This window comes from Lissotriton helveticus, chromosome 12 (assembly GCF_964261635.1).
Source record: "Lissotriton helveticus chromosome 12, aLisHel1.1, whole genome shotgun sequence".
NCBI lineage: Eukaryota > Metazoa > Chordata > Amphibia > Caudata > Salamandridae > Lissotriton > Lissotriton helveticus.
In genome coordinates this window covers 276,973,096-276,991,160 of record NC_136073.1, presented here as the reverse complement: position 1 = coordinate 276,991,160, position 18,065 = coordinate 276,973,096, and the positions used below count along the sequence as shown (strand labels likewise).

The 18,065-nt window shown below is 46.0% G+C and overlaps 1 long non-coding RNA gene across 2 annotated transcripts in view; it reads left to right on the top strand.

The window, feature by feature from the left end:
* The window catches only part of LOC144798689 (uncharacterized), a 367,086-nt gene extending 349,726 nt beyond the window's left edge, over positions 1–17,360 (top strand). For both annotated transcript variants that reach the window (XR_013603615.1, XR_013603614.1), the window contains one exon: positions 16,190–17,360. This is a non-coding gene — a long non-coding RNA (uncharacterized LOC144798689). The remainder of the gene's footprint in view (positions 1–16,189) is intronic.
* Positions 17,361–18,065: the final 705 nt, after the last annotated feature.

The following is an 18,065-nucleotide window of genomic DNA, read 5'->3' as shown; positions in this document are numbered from 1 at the left end:
ATGTTACATGCATGCTGGGTGTCATTCCCTGGGTGGCTGTGTATTTGCGCACTTTGGAACCTTTCGGGCCGCATTGTGGTAGTACTACATTGTGGACATACTACGTCTCCCACAATGCTTCAGGGCATTTCCTGATGCACGGCATGACTAAGGGCCAATGATTGAGCCTATTTGGTCATGGGCGGTCATAGGGACAGGGTCGCAGTCGCATGCCACTTACCTTGGGTGTCTTGGGTGGGGCGGGAGGAGTCCAGAGGGGTGACGCCAACACACGCCTCCCTCTCCAACGTGTCCTCTACCCGGTCCTCCAGGGGGGTGTTGGGTGGGACAGTCGGGCCACCTCCTCCGGTGCCTGATGCCTCACCAAGGCGCTCCGCAACCCTCTCCTTGGCACGCCCTCGGAGGTCGTACCACCGCTTTTTTAATTCCTCAAGGGACCTGTCCGCAACTCCCACAGAGTTCACACTTGCCGCAATCCCCACCCAGATCCTCCTCTTCTCCTGCTCCGGGACCCTCCGGGAGTTTGCACCAAACAGCTGGTCGTGGTTGGCCACCACACCCTCTATGAGGTTCTCCAGCTCCTGTTCCGAAAATTTCAATTTGCGCTTTCGGCCAGCGCTGTTGCTGGGTCCTGCCTGCGGGTCCTCTGCCATAGCGGTCGCTATTTCGGCGGGGTCGGGATGCGCAAACGGCGGGTTGGTGGCAGCTTTCCGTCGTGGACAGTCAACTGTTAGCGTCACTGTGGTGTTTGGGGGTGGGATTTGGCTGCTTCCTGGTTGTGATGTCATCACGGTGCTCAGAATGCGTCTTCCCGTTTTCCTGATCCCGCGAGAATGCGACTCGCAATCCCGTGCAATCGGGATTGCGAGCGCAATCTCGTGCGATCGGGATTGCGAGTCGCAATCCCGATCGCAGGTAGCCGGAAATAGCGATTATTCTGCGTTTTTGGTGGGTCGCTAACGGCTTTAGCGCCCGCATGCGAGTCGCTATTTTTTCTCAGAAAAGTACATGAATGCCGTTTTGCGTTTCCTCAATAGCGAGTCGCTATTGATCGCTATTAGGGACACGCAAAACGGCCCGTACATGAATCAGGCTGAATGTCTTAAACCAAGGCTTCTACATAGTGGTGCCAACCAGCATCTCCTTATTGTACTGTAGGCTGGGCAGAAGAATAAGACGTGGACAGTATCCTCTTTGGTGTTGTTACAAACTGGGCATATTCCCTCTTCTCGTCCATTCCATTTGCAAGTAAATGCCCCAATAGGTAGACAACCATGTCTTAATTGTCTATAAAGTTTTCTTGCAAGGGGAGGCTGTATTAAGTCCAGAAACTCCTCCCTCTTAGACACCAATTTCACCTGCAAAAACTCTGCAGACAAACTGCCCAGCGTTGTCGAGCTATACAGTAGGCTTAGGTTGTAATGTCTCAGGGAGGCCAAAAGCTCCATTCTCTTCACTCTCAGGCAGCTCACCTCCGGGGTCTCCCATAATTGGGGCATACCAATTTGATGTACAAGGGCCTTGATATGGGCTAGCCAGGGGATATTCTTGGTCTTTAGGTACCCCCAGACTGCAGTGAACTCAGCTCTATAATCCTCAAGCTCAGGCACTGTCCAGAGCCTTCTCCAATACAGAAGAGGTCGGGTGGCTAGCAGTTCTGAAATGGACTCTAGGCCTAGATCTAGTCTCAAGGGTGTGAGCGGGGTACTCTGGGGGAGGCCTATCGGGTTCCACATAAAGGCCTGTTCCACCTTGAGGAGGCTTGGTGTGCTCTTATGGCCCCAGAGTTCTGCACCATACATCACAGCTGGTCTAGCTTGTGCCCCGTAGATCTCAAGGGCTGGGGCAACTGGCTTAAACAGGGTTGTTCTGTGGAACTTGCCAATGCCCCCTCCGATCTGCGCCAACCTCAAAGCAGATTTGGATACCTGTGGGCCCCAACCGAAATCTTCAGTCAGGGTAACCCTCAAGTATATAAAAGTTCTCACCCTTTCGAGCGGGACGCCATTTAGTACCGGGTTAGGGCGAGTTCGCTTTGGTGGATGGAAAATCATGAACTTCGACTTTGCTAAGTTTATCTCCAATCCCCTCCGAGCGCAAAAGGATACAAAACCATCCAGGACCCTTTGAATACCTGATGATGTTCGAGACAACAACAGAGTGTCGTCTGCGAACATCAGAGCAGGTACCCGGCCAGTGGCCAACCAAGGAGCATCACTGTCTCTGACCCTATCCAGTTCACCCACAAGGCCATTTATATAAAGACTAAAGTGGGAGCCAGGGCGCAGCCCTGGTGTAGGCCTCTAGTCACGGGGAAGCGGGCTGATAATTCCCCATTCTTCCCGCATCTCACCTTGGCGTAATTCTCTGCATGGAAGCGCATCAGGACGTCTAGCAGATAGGGCGGGAGGTCTAGTTCTTTCAGTACCCTCCATAGGCTATCCCTGGGGACAAGGTCGAAAGCAGCCCGCAGGTCTACGAAAACAAGGTAGAGGCTGCCACCTTCTACACTTGCTGTCTTCCAAAAAAGGACCTGCAACCTAAAAATTTGGTCCAGGGTCGAAATTCCAGCTCTGAAGCCGGCCTGTAGGGTAGTCAATATTTTTTGCTCCTCCATCCACCCCAACAATCTGTCCAAAAGGACTCGGCCCATTAGCTTCTGTGAAGTATCCAGGAGACTAATCGGCCGATAATTTGATGGCACTAAGGGGCAGCCCTTCTTGAAGATTGGCACAATCTCGGCTCCTGCTCAGGTGTCTGGTAACTTGGCTCCCCAAAGGACAGCATTGAATAGAACAGCCAAGTACGGGGCCCAGATTTTTGGCTGGGAGCGGAAAAGGTCTCCTGGTAGTTTGTCGAGGCCTGGGGCTTTGTTAGGTAGTTGCCTTATGATCACCGATTCCACCTCTTTGACTGAGATACTCTCGGTGTCTCCAGGGCCCTCCCTTGCCCTGTCGTCCCGGTGGCCTAACGGATAACCCAGGTCCGAGGCCCCCCGCAGTCTATACTCATGCGGGGGGTCTGGGGCTCGGGACATCCGGAGGGCATCATCTACCACCGATATCTCTGCCCCATTTAGGAATTCACTAGTATCAGTCTCAGGGCTGGTGTAAAGCACAGCAAAGTGCGCCTCCCAGACTGACGGAGCAATTTTTGGTTGAAGAGGCTCCCCTCCCTCTTTTACACCAGAGTTTACTATTGCCCAGAATAGTTTGGCGTCTTTTGCTAGCAGGGCCCCTCTTAGATCTTCCCACCTGGCTTCTTCCCACTCCCTCTTGCCCCTAGCGAGCTCCTTTTTATATAGCAGTCTGGTTGCCCTAATGTTCACTCTGTCATTCAATTTGATTGCTGCAAGTAGCTCCTTTTTTAGTTTTTTGCATGCATCAACAAACCAAGGGTGAGATTTCGGGACTCGCCTTTTAATTCCTTTTACAGGGTAGAACACGTCCCCCAATACCGTAACTAGCTGCCTATGTGTCTCCACTACCTGATGCTTACAGGATAGATCACCCATCTGGGTGATAAGTGGGATTGCAAGTTGGTACATTTTTGCTAGCCTGGATGGTGAATTTACTAGGTGGGGCCATTTAACCCTTCTTCTATTGTTAGCCAACAAGAGGGGAGGCATCAACGCCGCGGGTTCGGGTACAGGATTAGTTAAACCAAAGGACCCCGGCTTAAGAGTTAAAATGAGGGCATTATGGTCGCTATCTTGTCTTTGTACGACCCTAAATTTTTTTAGCTTATCCCAATTTTTGGCGTCTTACCATAAGGTAGTCAATGATGGATGTTTGCCCTACTCGGTTAAACGTAACTATAGCTGGGGAATCAGAATCCAATCTCCCATTACATGCCCGCAAAGATGTTTCAAGGGAGAAGGATTTTATCTGGAGAGCTAAAGGAGTCCATGCCCTAACCGGGGTAATATTGGGCTCAGGAATATGCCAAAGTGCATCAACCTCATCTTGCTCACCCAGCTCCAGACTTCCCAGTGGTTCTAATTGACAATTAAAGTCTCCCCCAAGAATTATTGAAGTAGAGGGGTCTAGCCTCTGGATAAAGGAATTCAGGGCTTTAATTGTTTCCGACTCTTGTCCATTTCTGGATGGTCTGGAGTAGATATTTATTATTGCTACTTTGGGTTTGCTTGCGGGTTTTAATAAGACACACTGTATATCCAATGAGTTTGTTTGTATTTGGGTCGCCTGGATACCCAAATGGGTACCTATCCAAATTGACAACCCACCCGATGGGCGGCCTCTGCCTGTAGACACGGCCAGGATGTCAAATGTTGCGAAAGACGAGCTACTGCTCTCTTCCAGTGCCCAGGTCTCTTGCATAAGGCATATGTCATGTGTTGCCATAAAGGCCGCCCACTCTGGGGTTAGTAGCTTATTTTTTAAACCGGCTATATTCCATGAGATCAACTTTAAACATCCTTCTTGTGGAATTTTGGAGCCCTCTCCTTCCCCTTCTACATTTTTCTCCCCCAGAAGCTGGTGAAACATGGGATACGGAGTGATTTCTTCTAAAACCGGGCTTTAGAAGAAATCACTCCGTATCCCATGTTTCACCAGCTTCTGGGGGAGAAAAATGTAGAAGGGGAAGGAGAGGGCTCCAAAATTCCACAAGAAGGATGTTTAAAGTTGATCTCATGGGCTGCACCTTCTGGACTAGTGGTATGGGATTGTCCACCCATGCCCCACCTCGACTGTAAACTTCAGTCGCAATCATCCATACCACTAAACACATCGAACCTGTTAAGTGTCTCCAGGCAGGGGTGTGAAGGGCCTCAGATGGTCCATGTTTCTGTTAAAGTTTGTATTGACTCTGGGGGGGACAGTATTCCACCCGTAGGGATCAACAGCAGGCATTTGGTACTGTGAATGTAACAAATGCCCGGTGTTAAATGGGGTTGGAAAATGTGTATGGGTATGTGATTGTCCACTTGTGTATTTTGGGGCGAACACTAAGGATCTGGGATAGAAATAGGTCAGAGGGCGGGGGATAATGATGTTATTACCATTCCTTGCAGGCCAGTTTAATATATAATTGACCGCACACGAATATCTAAAGTTGACTACGACTACATCTCCCTCAATGTCCTTACTTCTACTACCCAGCCAAGGAAGTCGGCGAACATGTACTATTTCGCCATTGATGTTACTTGCCATTGGTCTGTATACTCTAAACCAATGCATAATTTTATTCTTCAGCTGGGCAAACCCTTCCCTCTTGTTATCAGCCAATACAGGAACCCCTGTTAAGACAACCACATAAGGCACAGCTTCCGAGGGGAGTTCTGCTAATGGACCCCTATTCGTTGGAACCCCTGTGTGTCTGGTGCCTCTCCTCACCTCACGTAATTTCCCTGCAGGTACCTTTTCCTGATCCCTCATGATGATACTCGCGGGAATTACAACTGATTTTTTTGCCTGCTTAGGGGGAGATAGCTTTTGTTGGATGGAACCTGCCATTTTGGGGGATTTTGATGTAACTATAATGGGTTGGGATGAGACTTTAGGGGCAGTGGACATAGCTGGTATGACCGGGATCGGGATCAAGGGCGGCACAGCCTCCCTCACCAGGACCTCAGGTAAGTTATCCTTCCTTTCAACACCCAACTCCATAATCTCAAGGCGTTTCTCCACATTTTTTAACCTTTCAATGATTGGTAAAATGAAGGATCTAATTAAGTGTTCCATGCTATCTAATGAGACACTAGTATATACTGATTTCAATGTAGATTCTACAGGTACATCGGCGGGTAGACTAATGCCAATGTTCATTCCAGTGTGCAGGGATGTTGAATCGACTGTCAGAATTAACAATTTGTCTTCTGCAGGTGCTAAAGTCTGTTCGGCTGTGGTACCGGGCTTGAGAGACTTGCCAAAATCTGAGTGACAAATCTTAGGTTTTTGCATTGCCCCCCCTTGCGTCTTCTTTTGCAGGGTGGTGGGCTTTGTACCTTAGACAAAATTGGCCTTTTATTCTTACTACATTTAAATTTAAATTTGTCAGAAGTGCGATTCGTACTAACTGAATCCTTTGTTAAACTAATAGGGCTAGAAAGTGGAGTAGGACTCAAGGTCTGTCCAATAGAGGCACACGGTGTAGGGGTACAGTCTCGTAGCAAAAATGGGACACTCTCTTGCAGAGTTAGATCTTCAGTTCCGCTGGGATTCCCCCCATTAGGAAAAGGGGCATTCAGCGTAGGATCTATTATTATAGTTTTGTTTTTAGGTCGAGCTGACCTAGCATTCAATGCGAAAGCATTGAATGCTGTCAGCAAGACAACTAATGTTACCCGTATTTGGGAATGTGGACACGAGAGGGTGCACGAGCGCAGATTTGCTCAGATTTTACCTCGTGAGCGCGCACGGCGCCGTGCCCCTCTCGTGCCTCATTCCCGTGCGCAAACGCACTCCACACTCACGCATGCGCACATACACAGCCACACGCATACACAGGCACACACACACTGCATACACACATGCAGACCCACGCGCACACACACAGACACACGCACAGACACATTCGAACACACACAGACACACGCGCGTACACCCCTCCCACTCACCGGGCTCTTTCGGTGCAGCGCTGGTCGGGCACTCACCGGGCTGTTGCTGGGGATCGGGCTCCTCTCTGCGGCAGTCTCGTCTCGTAGCGGCACCAGGGGGCAGGTCTTCACTTCCGGGGCTCCCTCCAGCACCTGGGAGCCCTGCAACACTCTGGCTGTTTTGCTGTTGGCAGCCCCGGGACTCTCCTCAACTCATGGGAGCCCCGGGCTGCAGAGAGGCCATCAGTCGGCCGGCTTCATTCTTCGTCGTCGGCGGCGGACGGGACTTCCTGCCGGATTGCAGGCCCTGCCCCCGTCTCGGCCAAAAGTGCCTGACTTCCGGTTTTCACGGAGCAGGGCTGCGGCGGTGATTTCTTTTTTCTATTTCCAGTACTGCGTGGACAGCGGCCATGCAACACTGGGTACAAGTGAAACTACTCATAACTTGCCACTGCGTCAGTCGGAGCTCCAAGAGGAAACAAGACAATGCTACCCCACACACGGACTGACCCTTTTTGCTGAAAAAACGGAAGGTTGTATAACCATTTCCTGGTTATTATACAATTACAACAGTGGTTTCCATGGAGATAGTTCTCCCGCCCTAATTTCCGACTCTTCCTGTGACGTCACTTTGGGGGCCGGCTAGTTATGAAACTAGTGCTGGTTTGTTTAGGGGTAGTGAAACGCCGACACTATTGCAAACTGTAACTTTTGAGATCAAAGGCAGCCCGGCACAAAACTTTTATATCAGCGCCTTGCAAAGTGTGTAAACAGGCCGAAGTAATTCAATGATTGCTGCAGTTTAGTTATGGACTGGACATTATCTAAGCCCATTGTTGCCGGGGTCTCCACAGCGCCATATGGAAGCACAGTATGTGATATGGTAATTTGCAAAGTGGAAAATATTCTTTTTATGTGCCATTTTGCGTCCTAACCCACTCAGCATGATATCTTGCGTAGACACATCTTCGTTTTGGCGGCTTCTCTCATCGCGCCCTTTCTCATGGTGTCGCCTCCAATGAACAGCAAGCTGCGTCTTTGTGTTCGGGGCCTAGCAGCAGGGCTTTAAGTGGACTGGGTCTCACCGTGCTGAGCACCGGCAGTGTTTTTTTAAGGGGGACTTGAAACAGGTCTCTATCGGGCTCTGTCTTGTGCCCTGGCACAAGTGGTCAGTTATGTTCCGGACTGCAGTGACAGCAGGCACATTGATGTGCGCATTTTCTCTCTGGATTTCCCTTCTTTTGGAAACTCGGGAGCTGCAACAGTATTGTGGGGTCACCAGGGCTTTAAGTGGAAGCTTTTTCAATATTATATGCAAGCCATAGTTGCTTCTTATTTATCTTATGCAACTAACAACCATTGTCAAAGCCAATAGTACTGACTTGCTGTAGGCATGATGTTACTTGTTGTATCATATATCTGGATGCAATGACAGAAACAGCACGCTATGTTAAGCACAGATTTTAAGCTTATGTTTTTTTTAAACCACCCGCTTATTTACACTGGTCACGCCCCTTTGAGAGACCCCCTAGCCTTTTCATCCCACTTAAAGCCCTGCCTAGCAGAGATGGAGCTGGTTAACGTGTCTGGTGGTTATGCAAAGAAAATTACATATTTGTGCCGCTCTTTGTTAACTGCTTTCAAACACAGCTTTTATTATTGAGTATTTTTTACGGACGTTAATGTAAAGGGTAAAGTTTGTTACGCAATACACAGATCACGTAATTTTTAACTGATTGGTCTTTTACATGTTTGAGGCATACCAAGTGTCCTGGACTATGCATTACTTTAATGCACATGAGTTGATTGACTGCGTTCCTGCTCAGCACGGGATTTGTCGTATTGTTTAATATCCTATTATTCAGTGTCAGTAAACTACAGTAATCTGGGTCTCCTGATGAAGTGAGCACTAATCCTGCCTACAGGTCCATACTACAGTACAAAGTACACATCTTGGTTCATGCTGGGTGCAGTGTGTGCACAGGCTTGGCGCAACAGGGTGGTACATGGCCTGGCATCGCTGAGATGGTCTGCTCCAACCACACATCCCGTCGCGTCCAGCCCCCCTAGATTTAAACTTTGCTCTAACCTTTGGATTATGAGTCATATACCCCGGCCATATTTTATTTTTTAAATATTTTCTTTTAAATTCACGAGGGCCCAGTAGCTTTCCCAACAGAACCAAACAAGCATTGACAAAGTCAGAAGTCTGGCAGCCAACACCAGACTTTGCCAATGCTTGTTTTTCTACTGGTAGGGTGCTTTGTCTCTGTTTTCCTTTTAATTGTGTTGTTTTTGTGACTCTTGGCTTCCGTTGGTCAAACTACTTCTGCATCTGCGTGATGTGTTTGCGAATCTGTGGCACCACTGAACGCCACAGCATCACTCAGCACCACTCAGCGCCACAGCATCACTCAGCGCCACAGCATCACTCAGTGCCACAGCATCACTCAGCGCCACTCAACACCACAGCACCACTCAACGCCACAGCATCACTCAACGCCACAGCATCACTCAACGCCACAGCATCACTCAGCACCGCTCAACGCCACAGCACCACTCAACGCCACAGCACCACTCAACGCCACAGCACCACTCAACGCCACAGCACCACTCAACACCACAGCACCACTCAACACCACAGCACCACTCAACGCCACAGCACCACTCAGCGCCACAGCACCACTCAACGCCACAGCACCACTCAACGCCACAGCACCACTCAACGCCACAGCATCACTCAACGCCACAGCATCACTCAACGCCACAGCATCACTCAGCACCACTGAAGGCCACAGCATCACTCAGCACCACTGAAGGCCACAGCATCACTCAGCACCACTGAACGCCACAGCATCACTCTGTGCAACCATTCAACAACAACTGGTTCTAATATGTTCTCTCAATGTTTCAAGCTTTATTACAAATGTCACAAAAAGATGTTAATATTTCACGTCTGTTCTTGGATTTTCATCACAATAAAATACACTGAACATAATCTTCCCAAAAGTTATTTACAAAAGTTTAAGCTATTGCCATTATAAATTACAATAACTGTTATTTAAGTATTCATTATTAAAAAAAAAAAAGCCATTGTTATTTGTAATATTAATACATCTAAGTCATGTAAATACAACACATATTGCATTACAAATGCTATAGGTGTCACGTTTGCGAAAGTTAAAACTATTGGCATTGTAAATGACAAAGCTATTAATTTCGCTATTTTCAAAACTAACACATAAATAAAAAAATTGTCATTTACAATACCAATAGCTCAAACTTTCCTAATGCGAGACCTATTGCATTGCAAATGCTTGTTCAGACTTTCTACTGAGCGACGGCGCTCCGCCCTTCGCTCTGATAGCGTGGTCTCCTTTTCTAAGTCAATGAGGACTTTGGCGAAGTAATTGTCAAGAGTACCTTTTGACGGCAGCCCCCCCGGCTTATCCACAATAGTTAATTCGGGGCTTATACCTGAAGCAGACATTCCAGCAGTAGGAAGGTTGGAGGATGGATGCAAGAGAATAGGCCTGGCCTGGCCTCAGTCGGCCACAGACGGCCCGCCCTTTGCCCGGTCTTTGCCCGGCGTCCCGCTCGCGTCCCGCGTTGCGAGGGAGCCCGATCTTTAAGCGCCTCCAGGCGCTTACTATGACGTCTTCTGGTGGTGCCGCCGCAGGGGTTGCTGGGTAACCGAGTCCTCCGCTCGGCGGCCGCTGGAGATGGTGCACGCGGCAGCGGGAGGACTCGGGCAGGCAGGAAGGCGCGTCCGGTATCTGGGTGAGTAGCAGGGCTCAGAATATGCCCCCAATGTCTTTGCAGGGATGTGGCCTTTAGCAATTGCTTTCCTTCACGTTGCCTCTGATAGCACCTTTAAATATTTCAATTCAGGATGTACATACTTTAATAGACCACAACGTGGCTCAATCTAAATAACTATAAAGGCTGTATATAAGAGGTACAAGGCAACTGAATTGCCTCCTGGGCCACTGATAAAATTGGTCAGGCAAGAAGAGAGAAAGGATACACAGATCCACTGGTTGAATTGCACAATGTGTAAGCAGCAAACCTGGCTTAAATTTTGGCTTGCCAGACTGACCAACCTGTGTGACCCTAGGCAATTACTTTTCTTCACTGTGCCTCTTTTTACATGATCATCACTTGAACCGACAAAATTCAGTTCAGCGTTCACACTGTCAAAAACCTCACCATTACATGGTTTTTAAGAGACCATAATGCTGCTCCATCCAATACAACAGTAAAGTCTTATATAAGAGGCACAAAACAACTGACTTGTATCTAAAGTCACTAATAAAACCGTTGTCAGGGCAGGAGTATGGTTTACTAACCGTGCAGTAATGTGATCTAATGTGCTGAAGGGAAACAATCCAAGGTGGTAAAGAATCCACGTTTTATGTCACCAGACAATTATGTTGGGAGCCAGTAGTACATGTTTTGATTAGGCAGAAGTTGTGTGCTTCCACAAAAATGCTTGCTCCCCAATGTAATTGTGATCATTTTATTTATGCACTACATGAGCTTGAACTTTCAGGGGCATGAATTACATTGTAATGATATTTAAGTGTTTTAGGTAACTAGATAATTTATGGTGATTTTTTTTCTGACAGCAGCACACATGGAAGGAGGGTAGTCATTAACCTACATGGATGTTTAGGTTTGGCTTGACAGTGCAAATGTCACCTGACCTTTTAAATGACACCAATATTATTCTACAATTTTTTCGCTTCCACACAAATACATTTACATCCCCATGCTATTTACTTGTAATGCTTCACATTACCACACAACTTTCCTTTAAAGCCAGATTTTTTTGGCATTGCAAATGCTTGTCTAATTCAATAATGTGGACTGCATGCTCAGTGGGATTCGGTGATAGTTGCACGGCGGAAGATCAAGGATTTGGGCTAAGAGCCAGAACCCTTTGCTCCTCAGCGGGACTGTTCTTGCAGGCAGGTAAACTGTCACAGGAAAGAACACAGACGGGCCACTTTGGAGAATTATGTGACCTGTGACCGCTGTCACTATCATTGCCCTAATGGGCATGCATGAGCGCATGGGGTTCTTATTGTGATTGTATGTTCTGTGTAAAACTGTGATCATTTTATGAATTGTTTTATATGAATTGTTTGAGATATGTGTATGAGATTTTAACTGTTTTATAGAAATGTTTTTACAGTGTAATTTCAATTATTAAATAAAACATGTTTTTGTAATTTTCCAATTGAAGAAGTTATCACATGATCTTATTGTTTTGTGGGGTGGGCTGGAAGCAATACTAGTGTGTTTGTCTGATAGGTCAGATCAATGGTAATCTAGCAGTGGTCTAGGTGATTCTACATATAGTATTGTTCAAGGGATTCTTTTTTTTACCTATGCTCGACCATACCACTCAGCTGCGAGTGGGGCCTTTCTGACTCTCGCAGCATGAGCACAGGGTGTTTCACAGGGCAGGCTACGATTACAGTAACCTGTGCTATGAAACATGCTGCTCCTTTGACTCTGCTCTTGCCGACCAACCTGCCCATAGCGAGTGGCTTCTTCAAGGAGCAGGGGGTGGGGATCAATGCCCTGTCTGCCCCTCCTTCTGACAATACCACAACTGTAGAAGATTTCTCCCTGTAATATAACAGCATGGCGGTGTCTTTATTACTCCCGCACGTCCAATGGGACAATTCTTCTCGTCACTAGGGACTGTGCCACCAACAAATTAAAGTCTTAGAAGCTCTGGATGTTACAGAACTTAGTAGCTGTTGTACCATACATTATGATTAGCCCAGTAGTCCCAATATAGTATGTATAGCATAGTATGTAAGTGAAGTTACAAGTCTTATCGTATTTACAAGTGATGTGAAAACACTGCATTCCCGATGACTTTCAGCTGCTGTCTGCATTAAGCTCACACGTGTGTATTTCTGTTGTTTTTCCCGGGGCAAGTGTGTCTCCCGGTTTACTATTTTGAATGTGGAAGTTCTGACCCGCATATGTTAAGCACCATGCAGGAGGAACCTGAAATTACTCAGCGGGGATTTAGTACCAGCCAGGCCTATCAATCACCACAAGGGGATTGTGAACAATGGAGGAGGAGGATGAACGCAGAGCGGCAGCCCAGGTGCTATTTGCGAGGAAAAAGAAAAAAACCAAGATACAACAGAGGCCAAAACTGATCATTCACAAACTATGAGCGACAAAATTAATAAACAAGAGAAATTGAAGAGAGGAGAAATCTCAAAATGGTGGGAAGCAATTTCCTTACAAAATTATATTGATCAGGAAGTGGTTCCCAGGGGCTTGAGGATTTTTACCACACCAACGTATGAGACTCCTAACCCTGCCATGCTCACTGAATGGTCCGAGAACTCCGCCTTGAGTTCGAGAAGTATGTTGGAAATCTTAGTTAAATACGCATGGATTGATAGAGACCTACTCGTAAAACAAATACAGGAAGTAATGGAAGGTCTCAAAAAGCAGTCAGAAGTTGACGCAGTGGAAAAACTGATCAGTGCCATGAAAGACCGGCTGAAACAATATGAAGAAGATATCAAGGCGCAGAAAGAAAGGAAATTAAACCGTGATTACAACGACTATGAGAGTGGCAGGATTCTGACATTTAGTCGTAAATATGACCATCTCTACAATACTAAAGAGAGTCCACCATTAACCTTTGAAGAGAACGACGTTAACCAACAAGTCACTTTGTCCATAACCAGTGAATCAGAATCGGACATTTCTAAAGATGGGGTAGCTAATATGGACAAAACACCATGTCCAGTGAATGCTTTAGAGGAATATTGTCATCTGCGCCGGAGCAGACGGACGATGAAGGAAACTCCGGCACCACAGACAGAGGGACAGAGAGGCAGAGGACGCGGCAGAGGGCAAGCAAACGCAGAAACCAAAGAAAAAGATTACAGCAGAGATGGCAAAAGAGGCAAAGCAAGGGGCGGCATGGGAAACAACGGCATGTCATAAATCTACGAGAGTGATGAATGACAATGAAAAGAGGACTTTATGTTTGGGGCTCTCATTTTGTCCTTCAATGTCTTTCAATTACACTTAGTCTAGAATAGATTTATTTAAATTTATTCGTAAACTGAAGTTGAGGAAATGGCATAGACTGAAAAGGTTGGGGTGGCCGAGGAAAGCCAAAACCCACACCTCTAACAATCTAGATAATATCATGATTGGAGATGTAGGTACGCTTGTTGATATGTTACAACTTGAATAGGATGGTATAGGCTATTTCGATGCTGTAAATGATTGGCAGGAAGAGCCTGTCGAGAGTGAGAGTGAGTTTATCAGTCATACACAGATCCTACATAACGCAGATTTGATTACTGACTGTAGGGCTGCCTCGGGTTTTAAACCTAAATCCACTTTTCTCCCCACACTTCCTCATGATTCAAAAGACACATTCAACGATAGTGTCAGTAAAGCGTTTGGTGTACACAGACACAAGAAGAAAAACTACAAGACCATGGAAAAAATTCTTTCCACCAGTCAGAGAAATGCTCTTAAATCTTTGATGGAAGATAACAGCATTGTCATCCGTCCAGCGGACGAGGGTGGCAATGCTGTTATCTTGGATAGGGTCAACTATGTTGCTGAAGTGCATAGACAACTCAATGACCCAAAGTACTATATGCCCATCACCACTGATGTCTATTACAACAGCATTACTGACATATGGGAGAAACTCACCACATGGACGGACAAGGGGATCTTGGAGTGGGAGGGATTCAGATGCCTGAAAAATGATCATCCGGTTCTCCCAGTCCTCTACTTATTACCTAAACTACACAAAGATCGGGAAAATCCACCGGGACAACCTATAGTATCTTCCAGGGGTACTGTGTCTGAACATGTCTCCAAATATGTGGACCACTACCTTCGGGAATGGGTGAACAGTTTGCCCAGCTACATGAGGGATACTAAGGACTTCCTTACTAAGATTCAGGAGATACAGTGGGATGAGGAGAGTCTCCTCATCACACTGGATGTCCAGTCGCTATACACTATCATTGACCATCGCCAGTGTCTAGAAGCATGTGACCATTTCCTCAATTCTCGGCCCCTCTGATTTAGAGAGCACAGCAAGATGCTATTACGCATGATGGATTTTTGCCTGGCTAATAACATCTTTCTATTTGATGGGGTCCTGTACAGGCAGGTAGTTGGTACCGCAATGGGTTCGTGTTTTGCTCCCAGTTTTGCAAACCTCTTCATGGGGCGCTGGGAGCAGGAGATCTTTGCCAACCCTGCCTATGCGGGACACCTCACACACGTCACCACGTGGTGGCGATACATTGACGATTTGTTTGTCATTTGGAAGGGGAGTGAGCAAGAGGCAAACGAGTTCATCAGGGAACTTAATACCAACAATAAGAACATTGTACTTACCAGCCATATCAGTAAAACTTCTGCTGAGTACCTTGACGTCAAAGTTGACATCAGGGATAACCAACTGTATACAACACTTTTTAGGACGACCACTGCAGGTACCAGCATCCTCCATGCCCTCAGCAGTCACCCTGAGACACTCAAATGGAGTATCCCCTACGGAGAGCTGCTGAGGGCGAAGAGGAGCTGCAACCCAGAAGCTGCATATCAACAAGAATGTAACAAATGCTAGCACGATTCAGCATCAAAGGCTATCCCAATTGGGTGCTACGAAAAGCCAGAGAAAGAGCCGCTACTGTTCCCAGATCACAGACCCTATCTGATAAGACCCTAGAAGCTGATGACAGCAATGAATGCAATACACGCTTAATCATGACCTATAACGCTGAATCGAAAAACATCTAAAGGATATTGTCTAAAAACTGGGATATCCTTAAATGTGACAACACCATTGGTGAATATATCCCGAATAAACCCAGTGTGACCTACAGGAAAGGCAGGAACATCAGGGATATGTTGGTACAGAGTGATATTACCACTTACTCCACAGGGCACGAGCATGGCCTCAATGGATATCTCCCTTGTGGCCATTGCAAGGCATGCAAAAACAGTACATTCACCAACATGGTCTCAAACAATAGTGTCACGAAAGAGATTAAACAATTCCTCACAAGCAGTTCAACCTACGTCATCTACGTGATTGAATGTCCCTGTAAGCTCTGGTATATAGGAAGTACCACCCTATTAGCCAAAATACATGTCTGGAAGACTATCGAGCCATCACACACAATGATGAGAAATATCCGGTGGCACGGCACTTAATGGACAAACACTTCTCCAATGCGTCTACTGAGATTATTCATCCTTGAACAAATCACCAGGAACCCCAGTGGGGGTAACAGGGTGCTGAAAATCAGGCAAAGGGAGTCTAAGTATATTGTAGACTTTCAATCTAAAGACCCGAAGGGCCTTAATCAAGACGAAGAATTAGCTATACATCTCAGGGAGGAGTAGTACACCATCTTGTCCTCCGTAGCCCCATCTGGCCCCTTGTGAGCTGTGAGTTGTTACCGTTCTGTAGTCAATCTTGGTTTATCCTACTAATTTTTTTCCTCCATTTAGTGGAGTGCATAAGTAGAAGTTTATTTGTATTGTACTGTTTTTAATATACATCATATCTGATGCTTGTTTTTTATTATGTTTCTTCTACAGGAGAAAAGGAACGGGCCCAACCACTTCACTCACTCTTCACGGGCCACCTACCCTTTTCACCATCTTATCACTGAGCACACCTGTACTGATGGGCACTTGCAGCAAGTACTTTGTAATGTCTTCAGTCCCCTCATTGTATTCCGCTGTGCGCTACAGCTGACTACTTCCCACTTCCTAGTGTTTTGATATCTGTCTTCCGCACAGTCACTTAGATATCCATTGCGCATGCCTGATGTAGCAGAGCATGTTGTTTGATTTCTAACGTTGCACTTGTCTTATGAATCCCTCCGACTTGTGCGATTGACCCAGTCTAGTCTGTTTAGCCATCGAGTGTATTGCCAATGTATTTTACATGTTAACCTTTTATCTTCCACAATGAAGGGAGAAGTGGTTGCATGCTAGCAAACGCTAACCACATCTGGTTATAGACTGTGTACGTTTACAAACGTATTTTACGTGGTAACTTGCTTTGGTATCACTGACAATCGGTCAGATCTCTCACGCTGCACTTGCCACATGAATCCCCTTTTACTTGGGAGATTCACTCAGACCAGATTGTTCTGCCAGTTAATGTACCACTAATGTATTTTACATGTTAACCTTTCACAATTGTGTTCGGCAAGGTGGGAGGAATGGATGCGTGTCAATTATTGTTAGACATATCAGGTTAGAGACTGTCTATGCTGGCAAACGTATTCTACATGGTAACTGGCTCTGGTATCACTGACGCTCGGTCAGATCTGCACACCGCTTGGAGTTGAGATGTTTATGTGGATTTTCCGGTGCATTCGCAGATGCCAAGGAACTAGCCTTGCTTGCATACAAGGACACCCCATGCACATTAATTCATGTGGCACCATTACCATGGAGTAACATATGGATATTTGTTTGTCACACGAGTGGGGTTTACAATTCTCATTATGTATTCATATATATTTTTTTCTGCGTGACATGAACTTGTTGTTCGCAAGGGGGGGGCCAATTCATAACAATGGGTCGCACACTGCATACCTGTTATTTCCTTTGTAACACCAGTAGATTTCATTGCATTGCGTGTATCAACGTTTTTGTGTCTGGTACTTGCCGACAGCTTTATCAGTTGTGTTTCCCTGCACATTCATTTACGTGAACAAGGCTTCTGTGTAAGCCGAAACATGTTGTAACTGAATAAACACCCTTGGAATATGGAAACCTGGCGGATTTTGTCTTGCTGAGAGCGCATTTCATTGAAAAATTGTTAGAGGATGGATATATATATATATATATATATATATATATATATATATATATTTATTTTTTAGCCACCAACGTAATCCCGTTACCGAGGGCACACTTCTCACAGCCGGTGCGAGTCTCAGGGACGGGCATTCCCTGTAGTTAATTTGCCACCAACAGAAATTATACTCGCACTCCACCAGGATGTTATTCTACAGCAGGTTTATTACTAACCAACGCTGTTGGTGGCAAAATATATATATATATATATATATATATATATATATATATATATATATATATATATATATATATATATATATATATATATATATATATATATATATATATATATATAGATAGATAGATATTTTGCAGAAACAGTATTCACACCTCTGTTTTTAAGGTTAAGATTTTGCCCCCTTGACTAATTTGCACTAAACTTTGCAGAAACATCATATGAAATGTAGACTTTTAGCCTGCCAAATTGGAGGCCAATGTATCGGAGAGGGACAAAGTTACAAGGTGGATCCCTTACACAGCAGTTTTGAGATTGAAATTTTCACTGAAAAAACTTTTGAAAGGAAAGCCTCCAAGATTAATTCGCATGTAGAGGCATCTTCTATGTGGTGTTTCTATAGTTTGAGTGTATTCTTGTTCA